The following is an 18,534-nucleotide window of genomic DNA, read 5'->3' as shown; positions in this document are numbered from 1 at the left end:
AAAGGGCCAAGTCTAGCATTCATCATGTACTCTCAAGCAGCTAATACTGGAAGTTCTAACTGCTCATTAGTTAACAACAGACTACTTTTCATGGAAAAGTCTTCAAGGAATTGAGCATGTCTGCAAAAAGCAGGTCTCGTGCTCACATAACCTACGGCCTGAATCAAAGTAAATGGAAGTCGGCATGGATATGCCAGGCAGGTGTGGTAAGTCAGAGGATTTGAGAAAAGGGTCTTCTGCTGCGGAGTTACTTCCCTGCCTCACATTTCATCTGTAAGTCATGGAGAACAAGCCATCTGCTTGCAGAGAACAGTGATGGAAAAACTGCTAATCAACACCACTTTACAGCACTAAGAAACCCAGAGCACCGAATACACTCCCACCAGGAACTAGGAAACAGAACCTTTATAATTAATGAACAAAGTTCTTCTGAGCGGACATGCTAATAAATGATGCTGACACACACATGCAAGGAAATAAACAGAGCAGAGTCATGTGGAGTTTCAGCCCCCCCCCAACTCCCCCAAAAAAAGAAATGAAAATAAACAGGCAAAATGGAAACAGGCCAGATTAGTAGGGAAGGAAATTCCATTGTTGTTATTGGAGATAATACTGTAAACAACAAATAATAAATCAAAACAAAGTGGAAAAATTACATGAAGTGGTTTTGGCTGTATCTTTTGTAGATCATGGAAACATCACAGGATACAATAGACTACAAAATCTCAGGGGGAACGATGTGGTATCGTTAAGCCTAATGTATCCTAGTGACCCCACGGCTCTTATTCTAGTGTCTGCCCACAGCTGCTTCCCCATCTCCGCAATGTGGGTGAAAGATGGCAAATTTTTAGCGTCGGAGACTGAACTCTACTGTGTACTGACTTCCCACAGACTGCTCCTTCCCCTGTTTGGGAAGAAGATGCAGGTCCGAGTTTTAAACCATTCCAAAGCACTTGGGAACTAAGGATGGATGCAGAGAGGCAGCCAGCGCTTATGAGGCTCTTCAAGACTCCTCCACCCTCTCTGAGACTTCAGGACTTTTCACCCATCCTCACTCAGGACATCCCCTCATTCACAGAAAAAAAGCAAACAAACAAACAAACACATATGCAATAGTGAGCTCCCACTGTCCATAGGCCACGGTGTTATGTATTTTCCACAGGATCTTTAATCCAGACCATAACCCTGCAAGGTAGGTATCACCATGTTACAGCAATGAAAGAGTCAATTCAGAGAGGGTAAGTAACTTTAATTACACTGCTAGAAAGCTGTGGAGTTTCCAAGTTCATGCTCTCTCTCCTATGTCAGTTCAGAAGCCCTTCAACCCCTTCCCCCATCACTGGTGTAATGGGACCTCCCTCTCATCCCCCTCCCCATGGACAGAGTTAAGGTGTCAGTATGTCAGCTAACTGGCACAACCATGCCCCCTTGAGAGAGGGTCACCTCTGATGACTACATAGTTAAGAGTGGGATAGAAAGAGGGAGGGAAACATGGAAAAATAGATGATTCCTTTTTCTGTTCACTCCAATCCCAACTTCTGACCAGGGCTGGCTCTATGAGCATCACCTGTATGGTCACACAGAACCCTGGGCTCAGAAGGGTCCCATGCTTGGTTGATTGCTCTGTGTTCAGTGTCTTGAAATACTTATATCTGAACAAACAGCTCTGCGTTTTCATTTTGCTCTGGGCTTCACATGTAATATAGCCAACCCTGCTGCTGACCCACCTTTTTTTCCCTCTTCAGATCGAAAGTTCCACTCCATATCTTCTTTAAACAATTCATACGTTGTACATTTCCTATCTATTTTCCTAAAAAGAGTTAGCACTCTACACAGTGGAGCCATTTTGTGTTAGAATTAAAACAGAAGGCATATGTAGACCTTCTCCACCTCTGATACGCTGCGGGTCTTAGAATTGAACTACTAACTTTTTTCTTAAAACACACAGTCAAGCTCACAAGCCAACTTCTATGCAAATACTACTGATATCAGTTCATTCAACAAAGAAGATGATAGCATTGTAAATCTAAAAGGCAGAACCTTCAATTCTATTTAATAATTGGCCTAAAATATCATAAGCCTTATGAGCTCTTTTGGAAATCAGTCTTGAAGAACTGTCATCCTAAAACACCTGATACCCAAAGCAGAATCTTTTTTTAAACCACTGGATGATGAGGTCAGCCTTAAGTTGGAAGTGGGGTAGAGAAAGGAAGCTGTATGTATCTAAAGGCAAATATCTGATCAGAGAATATAAAAGCAAAATTTTGCTCAAAAATTTAAAAAGAAATTTGCTCGAGAACTGTTTTTTCGACTTGTAAAGGGGTTGTGATTATCCACTGTCTCTACTGCATGAAACAGAGAAGCAAAACAAAAACCAGGAAGACAGATGCTTCTGCTTGACACTGAGAAACAATCTGTAGATAAGGGACATGGCCATGTAAGGGTTTTTAAGGTCATTTTGCCTTCAAGTCCTAGAGCCCCAACATTCCCACCAAAGCTGAAGGGTTTTTTATTAATACTTTTTTAAGTTAGGTTAAATCCAAAAACCATTCTAATCAATATTTATAAAGCCTAGCTGTCTTACAAGAAATTGATAACAGAAATTGGTGAACATAATAACTTATGATTATGATTCTATAATCAAAACATTACATGACTATTATCAATCAGAAAGTCTGCATTTCCATAAATTAATTTATATCTTTAACATTTGTTTTTAAGGTCTGTATTTTCTTTTTAAAAATAGTTTCTACACTGTGCTTATGGTATAATAGGTATGGTATGTAATAGCATTTCCCCCATTCCTTCAAAAATAATCATTGACTGGCGATCGTAATATTTTCTATGGTCACAACAAAGGAACCAGGTGACAGCTTCGAATGATCCTGAACGATCATTAAGCACCAAGAGTAAATGAGCAGGTTCTCAGGAGCGAATCGTGAAAACAGTAAGTATCAAGTGACAATCTAAGAACACAAAAATTTGCCATGACTAGTGTCTGTTCTTGTCATTTGATAAAAATTATCCATAACTCTCATGAGTGTTTTTGAAACATAGCTTTCAAAATAAGTGCTAGGGCATAATTTCACTGAAATCTGTATTTATTGTATCAATACTCATACTGGATTTTGTTTGATAAATCAATCTGTACTTTACTGAATTTGACTTTCCTTCCTATGATAGTAAATAATGTATAAGACATCCCTCTAAATTGTTATCATTTTTCTCCTCCCTCTCTTTACATGTTTTTGGAAGAGAATAAAGTATTTAATATGCAAAACCTTGCTGGAATGGTTTGGTGTTTGCTATTTTTATCTGTTAGGGTCATGCTTTTCTTCTGCCCCTGCAGACTATATCATATGTTTACTAACATAGTGTCTCTGCTTTATTCCCTTTACACACATAAACTCTTGCTTCTGCCTGAAGAAATTTTTTTTTTTAACTCAACTCAGATTTCTTCTAATCTTGAAAATGTCTGGCAATTGCCCTGTTCCAGTATCTCCCATGATTACTGGTCTTTCTGCCATTTCTTTCCTCCTACCTTTTCTCATGTCCATTCTTCCTCCTAATGAGCTGAGGTCCTGTCCAGATAAGACAGGTTTGTTTATGCTTATCTTCCTATTATCTTGAACTCTTCCACCTAAAAGTCTATCTACCAAGAACAGTCTTTGCATTTACTCAAAGGTTCCAAATAGCAGAGTACCAAATGCACTGAAATGCCAGTCAGAAGACTGGGGTCAAATCATGAGGCTACAGTAAATTCTCTGTGTAACCTTTGGGCAAACCAGTTCACTTTTCTCGGCCTCAATTTCCTCCACTTTAATGTGAACAGAAAGTCTACAAGACTGCTGAGCCTGCTTACAGATATAAAATAAAGCACTCACCTCCCCCCTAATGCAGAAAGTAAAACGAATAGGCACTGAATTATTTTTCCAGTAGAGCTGAGGGATTTATACTACTAAACAAAGCAGTGAAAGGTTGTGATTTCTGCCTCATATATTGTACTTATTCCCAGATTATGCATTATTCAAAAGTCAAACAGTATGATATTATAATAACTGCCTGGCATTCATGGATATAACATCTGAGTTTTGACCATTCAGGAACAAGGAACAAGGCAAGATTCTGAGATGGAACCAACTGTAAGTTTGCTGGTGTTTGGTGTGCTCCCCAATCTTCACATCACCCTAGTCCTGGCTCGGGGGCAGACTTCTCTAATCATGATTGCTATTGAGGTATTTACAAATTGGGGGATCCATGAAGGTCTTAAGATGTAGCCTTCCCAGTTGCGGGGATGCAATATGGTGGCCTCACCAATATATTCCTTCTGAAAATAGAGACAGAAGCAGATGTCCGGAATAAAGGATTCCTGTACAGAAATAAAGACTGGGGCACAGACAGGCATCAGACATAGGGGAAGCCACGGCATAGAGACCCCTAGCGCTGGGTAGCATTTGTCCCGGGAAAGGAGGCCCGTCGTGTCATCTCATAGCAATACTAAAAGTCGGCTGTATTTAAAGTGACAATCTATGTCAACATATCAGGAAGTAAACAGACCCTCATTATCTCTTCCTCTTGGGAATCTCAGCAGCATTCTAGGCTGTTTGCTCTCCTCACCTTACTTTGGTCTCCGCTGCTAGACTGCCTGCTGTTTGAGAGCAAGACTCGACATCAAAATGTATTATGTTGCTTCGGTGTTTTTTAAAAAGCTCAATCACCTTCTTAAAAAAAAAATATTTTCTTTCCATTAAAACACACACACACACACACACACACACTTCACTGGAATAAGAGATGAAGCATTTGCCATTACGATGTATTTTGGAACAAATGTCAATCATTGGGCAACCATTTTGAAAGGAATTTTAATTATGTACTGTGTCACTCAGTACTGAGCAAGGTTGCACAATAGAGTCTGTGGAGTCAGAAGTGACTTTTTCTAAGTGCAACTGTCTCCTGTTAAATGTAGAAACTTAAAGAAGTGCAAGGCGTTTCTGCTTCACTCAAGTTGGTATTTTTTAAAGGCTGGTCCAACTGCACTTCAGACTTTATGTACTTTTCCCTCCTCACTGATAGTATTTGGCAGAAGTTTTTAATAATAATTCAAAAAAAAAAAAAAAAGCCCAGACTGGGTTTGTACTACCCTTGTGAACCTCCCTGGAGAAATGCTGCTCTTTGCTCAGCAATTTCTGATCAGCACAGAGCCAACACAAGGAAAGCAGCTGGGCACCCTTCCTCGTCTCGATTCAGCCCAGGCTGTCTGGAGACAAATCTGCAAAACAGACATGAGGGAGGGAGAGGATACCTCAACAGATTAGGGGCTGAGATCACAAAGCATCCTTCAGCGTTCTAAGAGCCAGAATGCTAAGGGACTGAATTTTTTACGGCCTGCATTTTTATGACAATAAAAAGCTCAGCGATTGTGTCGCTCGAAAGCTTAATATGAGATGGAACTGTAAATCACATGACTGTCCCAGACTCAAATGCTTCACAATTCTGCGGATTCCAGCTCTCACTGGCTGAATGAAGGCAAAATGCAACAACGATGAGGGGAGCATCACTCACTTCAGTAGTCACAGGCTAATTTTGATCTTCAAGTTGAAGAAAGTAGAGCTGACTCAGGTCCATCCTTTAGATCCCAACAGTAAGAGCATCGATACCATGGCCCCGCCCACCACAGTGAATTCAGCGTTCACCTATGCCAGGCTCAGGAAAAGCTCTGATGGAGAGACATTAAGGAACAAGCCCTGGAGTGTCTTTCAAGCCACCCTGACCCCAGAGTTATGCCCTCACCACTACACTACATCGCTCTACGTGAATAGTCGGTGTCCCACTTACAAAATGGCAGCATGTCAATGTTGAAAAATCCCAAGGAATCTGAGCTCTGGAAAGGATTCAGAGGTGGGCTTCTCATGGGAGAAATGCACAAATCTAAAAATGTTAGGTGCGGGAAATCTGTTGAGTTGATCAATTAACGCACAAAATAGTTTTTAACTAACTTCCAAATAGATTGGCCTTTCCACATGTCAGGTTAAAGAGCAGTCTGTTCTCAGTCTTTTACTTCACCAAAAACAGAAGTCTAATCTATTTAATTACAGTCACTCTACTAGACCAGAGGATAATGGCAGGTCCCCCTGGGGGGAAACCTCTTTCAAAAAAACACTTCTGGGAGAGGCATGTATGGCGAGCTGGCGCAAGGTCAACCCTTATCCTCTCTTCTTGGTGTCTAATCAACAAGGAAACCATGATTTCTATGTAGACCATGCATTCTTAATTATAATTCCTTCCATTAGCTCAGATAACATCATGCTCCGGAAGGAGGACTCTGGCTAGTTTCACACAGTAATGATTAAATTTAGTTGGTACTGCTGAACACCCAGATACCAATTTGCTGGACCAGCTAGACCCAGGAAGCTTTATATTCAAAGCAGCATCTTCATTTCCATCTAACTATGTTGTTCCCTCCCTGATCTTGACCCCTGATATAGGAATAAATGTCCATGAGTGGTGCTAGGGTCAAAGGAATGGGTCTAGTATTCATCCAGCAAGGGCGAGGGAGGGATCTGTGTTGCCTTGGGTTAGGGGGAGCTCTACCACTAGTTCACATGTTTTACTTTCTTCTCAGCTTTTCTGATGTGCACCGGCGATATAACATGGCAAACCCACCCCGTGTGGGATCAAGAACTCAGTGGCCCAGATGAACACAGGAGCACTAAGAGACAATGAAATCAAGCAGAAACCACTAGAGATGCTTCTCCCTGACTGACTCTTGCATAGATCTCATGGGCTTATCCCCTAGAGACCTGTGTGCCCAGAACAAACACAAAAGCCATCTCTTACAGAATCCTAACAACCCTCCCAAAGGCTCGAGCTTGCTACAGCATAGTGACATTTTCATCAGTAAGTGCAGGTATGTTGCCCATGTTCCACATATATTGGAAAAGATGCAATCACTATTTGCAATGATTTTCAGTATTTTCAACTGTCTCAAACAGCCTTTTAGTGTATTCTACAAGGACACGCCAACGTCTTTCTTTTTAATGTCGTTCATTTTCTTCTCTCATGTCAAGCTCTGCAGGGCATACCATAGAGAATACATCCTGCATTCATGTGTATATTGGATGGGAGGCAGCTATTGAATTTACCCTCCAGAGTCCATTAAGGATAGAACCTTCACATTATTTTGGAGTTGAACCAAAAGATGTGAAGACTAAATGAGGCACCTGAAAACCAAATTCTATTCTCAAATCTCAAACAGGTTTCCAAAACACATTTGAAAACTGCTTTGCATAGTAACAGAGTCAGGACTGTTTTCAACTCAGCCTGTGGGGAGAACCTCACTGGGATAGTTTAAATATTTACTGAATTAGAACCTACTTTTTCTTTAAAATTACAAATATTCCTAGTAGGACCAAGCCTGGATTTCTCATCAGGCCTTCAGAATAGCAGCAGCCAACCACCATAGTCTTTTCAAAGTGTGTGTTAAATGACTTGTGTACATCTGCAGGATTTCTATGTTGGATCCCAGATTATGTTTTCACTAAGGTTAAGGGTTAGAGTTTTAACAGATGTGGCTGTGGTCTAATGGCCCATTTCATTTGCCCTTTTGCCACAGACATACAGCACTTGATAGCCAAATTTGTGAAGTGTCTCAGTTCTGACACCAACAAATGAGGGGTGGATGGAACCTGAAGCTTCAGTACTCGGTTAGGTGTCGGTTTTAGTTTCACAGTCAGTATGAAATCCACTGCAGCGTGTGTCTGCAGGGAAATAGGCTCATTTCATTTTGTGCCACCATTTTATTCCAACTGGGTTATAGTTTCTTTTCTCTTTCTTCTATTTTTCCTTAAACTTTTACAGGACTTTCCACTTTCTCCATTTTTTTTTCATTGCCCCAGCTTGATCTTGCTATTGGCAATAAACCAAAGTAGAAACTGAATGAGACTGTGTTTTGGAGTCGGACGTCTTAGCACAATAGCAATTATGCACGTATACAATTTAGCATTCCTGACTTCCTAGCTGAGGGGGCCAGTGGGCCAGTGTGACTTACTGCTACAAGATGGCAAACTTCCAGGGACATGACAGGTTGCCGAAGCCTGGCCCAGCATCATGCTATGTACGGGAGGGAAAGGGAAATCCTGAACATTTTACTTACCTGTAGCCTGATCATTGTGCCAGGTGTGTATGAGGCCGGGAGACATAAAAATAAATAAGCATGTGCCTTCCTCTAATTGGCCTACATGCTGGCAGTCCTTAATCCAAATCACCGGGATGACCACAGTCATATGAAGAAAAGGACCTATTTCAAAATGATAGGGTACATTTCACAGGTACATTTCAAAATGATAGGATAAGTGTTAGAAGAGAGATATGCACAAGTGCATTCCATGGAGAACTCTGGGAGGTGTTCATTTCCCAATCAAATGACACTGAAGCTCAGAGAAGTTAAGTAAATTGCCCAAGGTCACACAGCAGAATGCTAATTTGAAAACAGATCTGTCTGAGTCCAGCAAAGCTTCCCTTTCCATTCTGTCATGACCTGTCACATTTTTCACTGAATTGTGGCCACGTTGATTTTTTGGCTTTGTACCTTTAAGGCTTAAAGAGAAATGCTAACTCTTGGCACTCAAGTAGCAAGGGAAAGGCCAACAAGGTTATCTGAAATGTGTGTTTCTTTATCTGTGTTTCCTTATCTACCAAAGCTGAGAGTCAGCTTCTTCCTACCTCCCTCCTGCTCCACTCTGCCAGCTCCTTCACATTCTCTGGTGCCTATCTCGCTTCCCCCAGCTCTGTCCTCCCGGAGCTAAACAAACAATTATTCCACTATTTTTAAACCACGGCAGAAAACAGAAGCAAAAAATTGACATTGTCAGTCCTTTCACGTCTTACTCACATATGTAAAATTTTGCTGCAAAAGTCTGGTGATCTGTAAGTCTAATTATTTTTTAAGACTTTCTTTAAAAGAGCACATGGAACCTATTACAGCGCTCACTGATTCTCCCCTTTGCCGCTGCTCTCGAGGGTGATGGGTGTATGATTTACAGCTTGAGCGAGTACAGTCTCGGGTTCATCGCTCCAATGTGACTGCGGTTGACACTGGTCCTGGATTCCAGGGAGATTTTAATTGTTAACTTTACTGTGGACTCAAAAATGATTTACATACTAGTGAAGCTGAAGGTCAGAATCACAGCTTCTAGGCGCTCCATCCATTTCTCCACTTCAGTTTGGACAAAAAGAAAGTGTGGGGTTTTATTTTTGTTATTATTTTGAGTGCCCCTAAAAGGAATTCAAGCTAGTTACTTTATAAGTATAACATTGTGAAAAGAATGAAGTACAGTGAAATCAGGTCCAAACAACGTTGCGGTCTTACCTAGTGCGCTGATTAAGTCAGCCTAGAAATCTGTCAACAGGCTGCCTGGGTGAAGGTTGATTAAATCTCTCTCCCTCTCTGTTTCCTCTCGCCACAGACCTCCAAAGTTGTTTAGATTCTACTCCAGTTCCTACTGGACCAATTAGTCAAAAATAAATTCAGTATTCTCCAAATTAAAATCTGGCAACACTAGCTTTCCATGTATAACAGGCTGTCATAGCTGGTCTCACATAACCAAAAAGGAAATTGAAACAGAAAAGCAGGACTTTGGATACACTCAAGCAACACATTAGCAGTGACATCAATTTTACATGTAAGTCTCTGGCGCTTCAGTTTGAGCCACTGAGCCAATCTAAGCCACTCTCCTTTTTCCCATCATTAGCTTGGAGCGGAGAAGCACGAAATGAGCTGAACTCCTTGGTGATCCTCTTCCCTGGGCCAGACTTTCCTCTGGGTCCAGCTTCGGACGGCTAGCAGAGAACCCCTGTCTCTCGGTCTCAGCCAGTTTTTAGGAAGGGGTGGGGGCTGCTTTGTATCACAACCAAAGTCGGTGCCAAAATAGTTCAATCTTGCTTCATGTGAACTATAATGACCTTCTACGGCAAGGCACCACAGATGTTAAGGAAGTTTCACAAATATTGCTCATCATGCGTCAGAACTTCCAGGAAACAACAACAATAAAATCTAAAAAGAAAGAAGAAGGAGAAGGCCAGAAGGCTCAGGGAGATTTCCCCAAGGTGAAGAGGCTCCGCCCACTATCCCTTTACTCCACATCTTGCAGGCAGGCCTGACAACTGCTGTCATACCCCAGGGAGTCGCAAGTGGGTTGCCCCCGCCCTGCTTGGTACCCAACACTATGTACTGGTGAGCAGAAAAAAAATTACAACTTTGATTTCTATGTCTAGCTCATCTTCTTTTTCTATTTTGTAGATGTTTTACAATGCACATAAATGTTAGGGTAATAGTGCACGTATACAATTTATAAATAATTGTATATACCGCGCTTCCCCCCAAATGAGACCTAGCCGGACAATCAGCTCTAATGCGTCTTTTGGAGCAAAAATTAAAATATAAGACCCGTCTTATTTTACTATAATATAAGACCCGGTCTTAGATAACGTAAGACCGGGTCTTATATTAGTTTTTGCTCCAAAAGACGCATTACAGCTGATTGCCCAGCTATGTCTTATTTTGGGGGAAACACGGTAGATTGGATACCCAAAAAAACTGTACTGAAAGCAGTACGCCCCCAAAACACTTGCAAGGTCACTGCCTTCCAGAAAGAAAGCTTCCATTTCCATACCTTTTAAGTCACTACCGAAACCTTCTCTTCCTCATCTATTTCCTGTCTCTACTCATGGCGATACATCCCATCCACCCAGATACCCAAGCTGGCAATCTCAGAGTCATCCTCAACCGCTCCCTGTCACTAAGACCCTTACCCACAGGGTCACCAAGTCCTATTGATTCCTTCTGAAGCATCTCAGGTCAGAGCCTTCTCTACAGTCCAGTCTCTACCTGGATATGTACTTTCATTATCTTTAGGCGGCACTGCTGCAATAGCCAGGTTACTAGACTCCGGCCTTGTCTCTCTCTACTCATCCCCCAGACTGTCACTATAGTAGTTTTCCTAAAAACCTTTCTTTTTAGGAAACTGCCTTGCGTAGGAACCTACAACAGGAACACCACCACAGGATACAGTTCAAGGTTCTCAATAAAGTGCATCTGATCCGGCTGTATCCTAACCTTTGAGTCACATTTCCCCTCCGCTCTACTCCAGTTCCTCTACTCTCTCACATTGCTGAACGGCTCACCGTACTCCAGACAGTCCCCTTCCATGCCTGGGTTTATGGAGTCACTTCTACTCAGAAGACTCTTCTTCCCTTCCCTTCTCTTTGTTACAGCAGCTTTGTCAGTATCTTCCCTAATATAACAGCTTTCACTTATTGAGCATATACATGCCTGATGCTGTGATACATTATCTCGTAGCACTCAATTTCACTCTATTTCAATTCTCACTTGACACAGAGAGGAAGCACAGAGCCCAGATTGCAATCTGTATCTGTCTGATATACGATTTTAACCACTGGGCATCAAACGTAAAGCCAATGCAAATGTCACTCCCTCCATCCCAAACGCGTCAGGGAGTGTCAATTGCCCTCCAGGTGTAAGTTGTTTATACCTCTATCAAGGTATTTATAATACTGCACTTTCGTTTGCATCCTAGAAGGCTGAGAGCTCTTAGAGGGCAAGGACCATTTGTACTCCCCTCGACATGTTAGCTACCTAGCACATGCTGGCACACAGGAGGTACTCAATAAATATTTGTTGAATGAATAAATTTACAAATCTTCTGTCCTCCTCATCACTTACTTTTATTCCTCAGCTCACCATGCTCATCACAGCTTAAATATACACGCAAGTCACAGGAAAGTTGAACACAGTGTTCAATACAGAAGAGGCCTCTCACACTGTGGGAAATTGTCGACACCTTTATAAAATTTCCCTACACTTGACTCCACAACTTTGCCCTCAAAACTAGAGCAACTACCACACACAAGGACGATTTTAATGACGTATCATTTACGTATCTCACGTTAAGGGTATATTCTATTACTTTTGACAAATGTATACACCCAGGACGTCAACACTACAATCAAAGTATAGAACATTTTCATCGTCCCAAAACATCATTTCTTTTTCCTCCTAGTGGATCTCACCCTGTTACTGTACCCAGGCAACCACGGACCTGCTTTCTGTAAATACATGGTACACTTTTCTAGTTTCATGTCATTGACTATCACACATTATCTACACCTTGTTGTCTGAATTCTCTTAACCCATCAGGAGCCTAATATATATTTCACATATTATATAAATTATATAATTTATGTAAGTTATATACACTTACATTATATAATTTATATAATATGTGAAATATGTTATTGCACATATTATATAAATTATATATAATTATGTAAGTTATATACACTTATAAAAATTTATATAAGTAACCCATACTTATTTTGAGATAAATCCATTTTGTTGGTATCTAAGTTCATTCGTATTTATTGCTGAACAGTATTCCATCGTTAAATATTTAATTTATACATTCACCTGTTGGTGGACATTTGTGTTGTTCCCAGTTGGGGTTACTTTAAGTGAAGGTGAGAGGAATAGCTGTGTACAACTCTTTTATGTGGACATATGCCTTCACTTCTCTTAGATAAATACCTAATGGTGGAATTGCTTATCATGTGGTAAGTATGTTTAACTTTATGAGAAACTGCCAAAACTCTTTCCAAATAGCTGTAAAATTTTACATTCCCATCAGGGGTGTATGAGAGTTCCAGTTCCATCATATCCTCACCAACAGTTGGTACTGTTAGTCATTTTAATTGTACCCACTCTAATGCTCTAATGGATGCGTAGTGATATCACACTGTGGTTTTAATTTTCATTTCCCTAATGATAAATTACATTGAGCATCTTTTCATGGATATACAATCTCTGTATAACTGGTGAAGCTATACAGTGCATGAGGGGTTCCCTTTTCTCCACATCCTCGCCAACATTTATCTCTTGTTTTTTTGACAATAGTCATTCTAAGAGGTACGAGATAGTGTTGATTGCATTTCCCTGAGGATGACGTTGAGTATCTTTTCATGTACCTATTGGCCATCTGTATGTCTTCTTTGGGAAAATGGCTATTTAGATCCTCCGCCCATTTTTTAATCATATTGTTTGTTTTTTCACTATTGAGTTGTATGAGTTCTTTATATATTATTTCACATTTATATAAATTATACATAACGATGTAAGTTATATATACTTATAAAAATGTATATATAAATATATGTAACTTATTGTGCAAAATAATTCCATATAAACACATGTAATTATATATTATATATAATCTACATATAATACAAATATGTAATATATAAATATTGTATAAGTATATTTTATATATAAAATTATACATAATTAGCAGATATATGATTTGCAAATCTTTTCTCCCATCAGTAGGTTGCCTTTTCATTTTGTTGACAGTTTCCTTTGCTGTGCAGAAGCTTTTCAGTTTGATGTAGTCCCACTTGTTTATATTTGCTTTGACTAATATTGCCAAGACTAATATCAAGTTGCTTATTGCCTACGTTTTCTTCTAGGAGTTTTCGGTTTCAGGTCTTACATTCAAGTCTTTCATCATTTTTAGTTCATTTTTGTGTATGGTGTAAGCTGGTGGTCCAGTTTCCTTTATTTGCATGTGGCTGTTCAGTTTTCCCAGCACCATTCATTGAAGAGACTGTCCTTTCCCCACTGTATATTCTTGGCTCCTTTGTTGTAAATGAATTGACCATATATGTGTGGGTTTCTTTCTGGGCTCTCTATTCTGTTCCATTGATCTATGTGTCTGTTTTTATTCTGAACCCATACTGTTTTTATAACTATAGCTTTATAACATAGTTTGAAATCATAGAGCATAACACCTCCAGCTTTGTTCTCCATATACCTTACTGACAACTCAGCCTCTCCACTTGGGTATTTCAGGTTTTTTATCTCCCTCCTAACCTTCCTCCACCTCCAGTCTCTCTACTATAGTCTCTTACACCATCGACCATCCAGAGCTCTGTCCAGTTCATCCTTGACACCTCCACCTCGCTTCGCTCCTACATCCAACCAATCACTGAGTCCTGTTCTGTCATCGCAACATACCTCTTAAAAGTCTCAAATAGACACTTTTCTTATACTGCAGCTTCCAACTCCCTAAAGTAGGTCACAGTTAACTCACCACAACTGCCTCTTACCTGGTATCTTCACATAAATTCCTACTCCCTTCCTATTCAACATTCTCCACACGTTAGGTACCAGGACTATTACACGAGCAAAACAGCCATAGTCCCTGACTCAAAGGGCCTTCAAATGAATAAAGGGAGATTGCCCATTAAACACTTGTTATATGTATGAGTCAGTAGTATGACAGGGGAAATGGACAACTTAAGCAAATCCATCCTTTGCCAGGAGGGGGCAGCCCACAGATGCAGACCTTGGCATGTTGGCAGGATCTCGGGGTCAGTTCTTACAGAGGACTGTATGGTTTGGGGGCCAGAGGAACTAAATAAAAGAATGGCAACAAAGCTTGTGTTTGAAGCTCTGTCCTGGCAAGTACTTTTTTTACTCTCACATTTTGGCATTGAACTTTTATTAATGATTTTTAAGGGCCTTGCTCTATCTCCCTGGTGATTTATCAGCTGTATTTTTCCCTTACTTCATTTCACATTTTTCCTTCTGCTATATATCTTCATGAATCCTTCCTTTTGCTTTTGGCAGACTCTATTTTTTTAAGGCTAATTTTCCTACCATGCTTTGCACTCATCTTCCAGTTTTGTGTCTCATCCCTTCCCTCAGGTAATTCTAAATTCTCTCTTCTTCTACTGCTACCTTCATTCAGCGTCTCTTCTCTTCACCCCACCAGATCACGTGAACTTGCTTCTGAGCTTTCCTGTCCTTTGCAAACATTCACTTCTCCGCTGTAAACCCCAGGTGTGTCACATAAAGCCACTATGGCCTTAAATAAATAAACAAACAAACAAAGCCCACACCGGGAGATAAAGCCCTCAGCTTCTCCTCAGGGAGAGGCCACTCTCCTCATGACTGTATCTCACTACACTCTAGAAAGGGACACGCGTGCACTGGAGAGGAGAGAGAAGGAGAGATCTCTGATTTCCTCAGCAAGACCTCTCCCCTCGCCTACAAAGAGAAGAGGCCCCATGTAGTCAGAGCAAGACCGGCAGAGGTGCGGGCCTTCTCCGAGAGCATCTCAACATCCTCTCCGCTTGGCCTGTCAAACAATGAAAGCTAACTATTCGCCAGGACCACTAGCATTTGGAATAGAAACATTACGATTATTCCCATCTGCAAAGACCCCAATATGGTCTTTGCCCTCAGAGTTCGGGGTAGGGAAGAGAGGCACATATTACACAAAGGCAGTAGAGTAGACTGACAAAAGAATATGCTTTCGAATTAGAAAGACCTGAGTTGTCGTTGCAGCTCCATCGAGTGCCAGCTCTACCTCCTCTAGCTGGGTGACCTTGGACATGTTCTTCACCCTTTGGACATCAGCGTCCACATCAGCTTGACAGGGAAAATCATAACTTATACTGGATTATTGTGACACATGAAGAAGCCATGAGGAAAGAACTCCAGGAACAGGGGATTGGCCTCTAGGTGCTATCTGGACTTGACAGTGTATCTCTCGGCTTGTTCTGCAACCACAGGAGAGATGACACAGTCAGAGCGGCCCTATACAGTTGAGAGTAAAGCTGTAATATTGATAACACAGATAATATTTGCTGGGTCCTTATTCTGAGTTAAGCCCTCTATATGCATTATCTCACTTAATCTTCGCATTTTCCTCTGTGTAAGGTACTGTTTTATAGATGCAGAGACTGTAGCTCACAGAATTGACTCTTCATTACACAACCAGTAATGGTGGAGCCAGGATCCCCACCCCACCGGCCTAACTCAAAGCCAATATTCTAAGCCGCTACACAGAAGTCTCGAAAGTTCTTTGCTCATGTACCCTCGAAGAATTTTGACAAGCTGTTTGCCACTCATACATCCTAGATTGATATCAAAAGTTTTTATTGTAAGTTTAAATAGTTGCAAATGACATAAGATCCCATATGGGGTAAGTATAGAAATATTTGAAAATAAAACTTAGATCGCGCTTTTAAATGCATGCAGTGGAATTTAAATACTGCAGCAATTTGATCCCCATCGGCATCCATTTAAAATATATGTGTACAAGATCTTCTTTAATGGGAATAAGCTCTGCTCCCCTTCCTATTCTATCCTTGCCCCCAACTGGGAGGACATATTTGTTCATAATGAGAGATCACCTCTTTTGTACCTGCACCAAATGTCACATCCTCTGAGAGGCTTTCATTGACCACCCTATGTACTTTCCTCATAGCATCTATCAGGATCTAAAATTGTCTTGCACATTTACTAACTTATTCATTCACATCCTGTCTCCCCCACTGGTATCTTCATCCATAGGAGCAGCGTCTGTCTCAGTCAAATACATCACTGTTCCTTTGGCTCCTTGAAGTTGTATTTCTGTTTCACCTTTGCTATAAAGTTTTATCTTACTGCAAAATAGTTTCAAATTTAAAAGAATTTTTCCATATCAATCACAAATAATTTTTTCAATTTCTGTGACTATAAGGCTGTAAGTCAAATACCATTTTCTTAGTTGTTGTATTTTCAATTACTGGTAGTACATAATTGATTAAAAAAAATGACATAAATACATACATGTTTTCATAAATGATTAAATATATGAAGTAAAAACTCTTGGACCTCTTGAGGTGATAGATGGAAGAAATGTTTCATATCTTGAATATAAGTGATGCCAATTATTAAAAAAAAAAAAACAGCAACACTTTGTTTGGTGCCCTCCAGGTTTTCACACTTGGAACAATGAACTGTATAAGAGTCACAATGAGAGAGCAGTAGACCTTTCTTTGTGAAAAGGGAGAAGGGAGAACTGACAGAAGGGAAAATTCCTTAACTATAGATAGTCCTTGATCGGTTGTAGGAAACACATCAACATAAAACAGTTAAAGCTATAACTGACCCCCTTGAAAGTCTGTTAACATCTTACCCTTTGGGAAATCTTCATGCCTGCCGGGGCTCACACAGCCCAGTTAAAAGTTCCCTGCAGGACAGTGAACTGCTTCAAAGAATCAACGACTCCGGTGCTCAGTGAGTAACACCTCCAGCAGAGGGTCAAAGGAGCCCCCGCATTTCACTCCCAGCTTTGCCAGGATGAAGTCCAGCATGACAGAAGATTTGCTGCATTAACCCAGGACTGTCACTGCATCCCGGCAAAGAACTAGCTGCCTTCACATGGGACCAGATTGTTTTTTAAGAGCAAAGTAAAGCCATAGAACTCTAAAGCAAAAGATCCCATTGATACCGACTGTTTAACTCTCTCATTTTACAGATAAGAAACGATTAGCGGCCAGTTACTAGGAAAGCCAGGACCAGAACACAGAGCTTCTGGTCTTGGTCGGGCGTCACAAAAGGCTCAGTTTCCTCCACTGTGTAGGGTCAGTGCTGAGAAGTGGGCTGTCCTATCAGGGACTATATGTCCCAGGCACCTAGACATTAGGAGCAGCCATGTGACTGAGTTCCAGGCAAATGACTTGGATGCAAACGATGTGTGCCCTTCCTAGCCTGGCTCATAAAACCCTCTAAGTGGCACTTCATGCTCTTTTCTCTTCCAATTGGCTGCAATGGAGACAACCCTCAAGATGACCTCAGAAAATGAATATTGGAAATGAAAGAGCCTCTGTCAACTGGGGTCCCTGCTGGCTTATTAATTTGCCCTGTCCCTTCTTATGAGCAAGAAGTAAACTTCTACTATGCTTGAGCCATTATAAATTTTGGAATCCATTTGTTATAACTGTTCGCCTTCCCCAACTAATACACAAGGTTTTATATAACATGCCACCCTTCCTTTCCTTTGGACTACTGAGTCACTTCAACCCAGTTTGAAATGTGAAAAGGTAATTGTTCTAGTATATGGAGATAATAGTTTGGTCAATGGGCTAAAGCTTGCTTGGACTAATTGGTAAAATAGTAGCAAGTTTTAGCTCTTTGGTGTTGTAATGGGAAAATAAAATGTCAATAGCACTCATCATGTAATTGTTTAAGATGCTAGTGATATTGTAGAACCCTGAGAAACAAGGCTTACACCTAACAGAAACAGTTCTGTAATTTTCAGTGGTTCTCTTACTACAATATCCCAGGAGGAGATGGACGTATGAAAATATCCGTTCATAATCTGGGGTGTGGGTGGGGAGGTGAAGGGCGTAAGTTAAATCTTCAAAGCTAAACATCAGTAAAGAGAACAGGATAAAATATAGAATCTCCAGAATTTGGGACCTAGAAGGAATCTCAGAGATCATCCAAATACTTTCTCTTCACAGTTGGGGCACACAAGGGGAAATTGAGCAGTAGCTTCTGGGTAGAATTATTTGGACCAATATACAATCATATCATCTCTTGTCCTGGAATTTATCAGAAGGTTTCAGTCCCTTTCCATCCCCACTACACTGCCTCCAACTCCCAATTTCCATCCTTTCAGCAGTGGT

At 40.7% G+C, this 18,534-nt stretch overlaps 1 protein-coding gene across 2 annotated transcripts in view; it reads right to left on the bottom strand.

Moving 5' to 3' along the window:
- Positions 1-18,534, bottom strand: part of RGL1 (ral guanine nucleotide dissociation stimulator like 1) — a 210,435-nt gene that overhangs the window by 149,758 nt on the left and 42,143 nt on the right. The window lies entirely within an intron of this gene.

Source organism: Rhinolophus sinicus, linkage group LG17 (genome assembly GCF_036562045.2).
Source record: "Rhinolophus sinicus isolate RSC01 linkage group LG17, ASM3656204v1, whole genome shotgun sequence".
Classification (NCBI taxonomy): domain Eukaryota; kingdom Metazoa; phylum Chordata; class Mammalia; order Chiroptera; family Rhinolophidae; genus Rhinolophus; species Rhinolophus sinicus.
The sequence above is the reverse complement of the archived record's forward strand: the minus strand, read 5'-3'. Positions and strand labels throughout refer to the sequence as shown.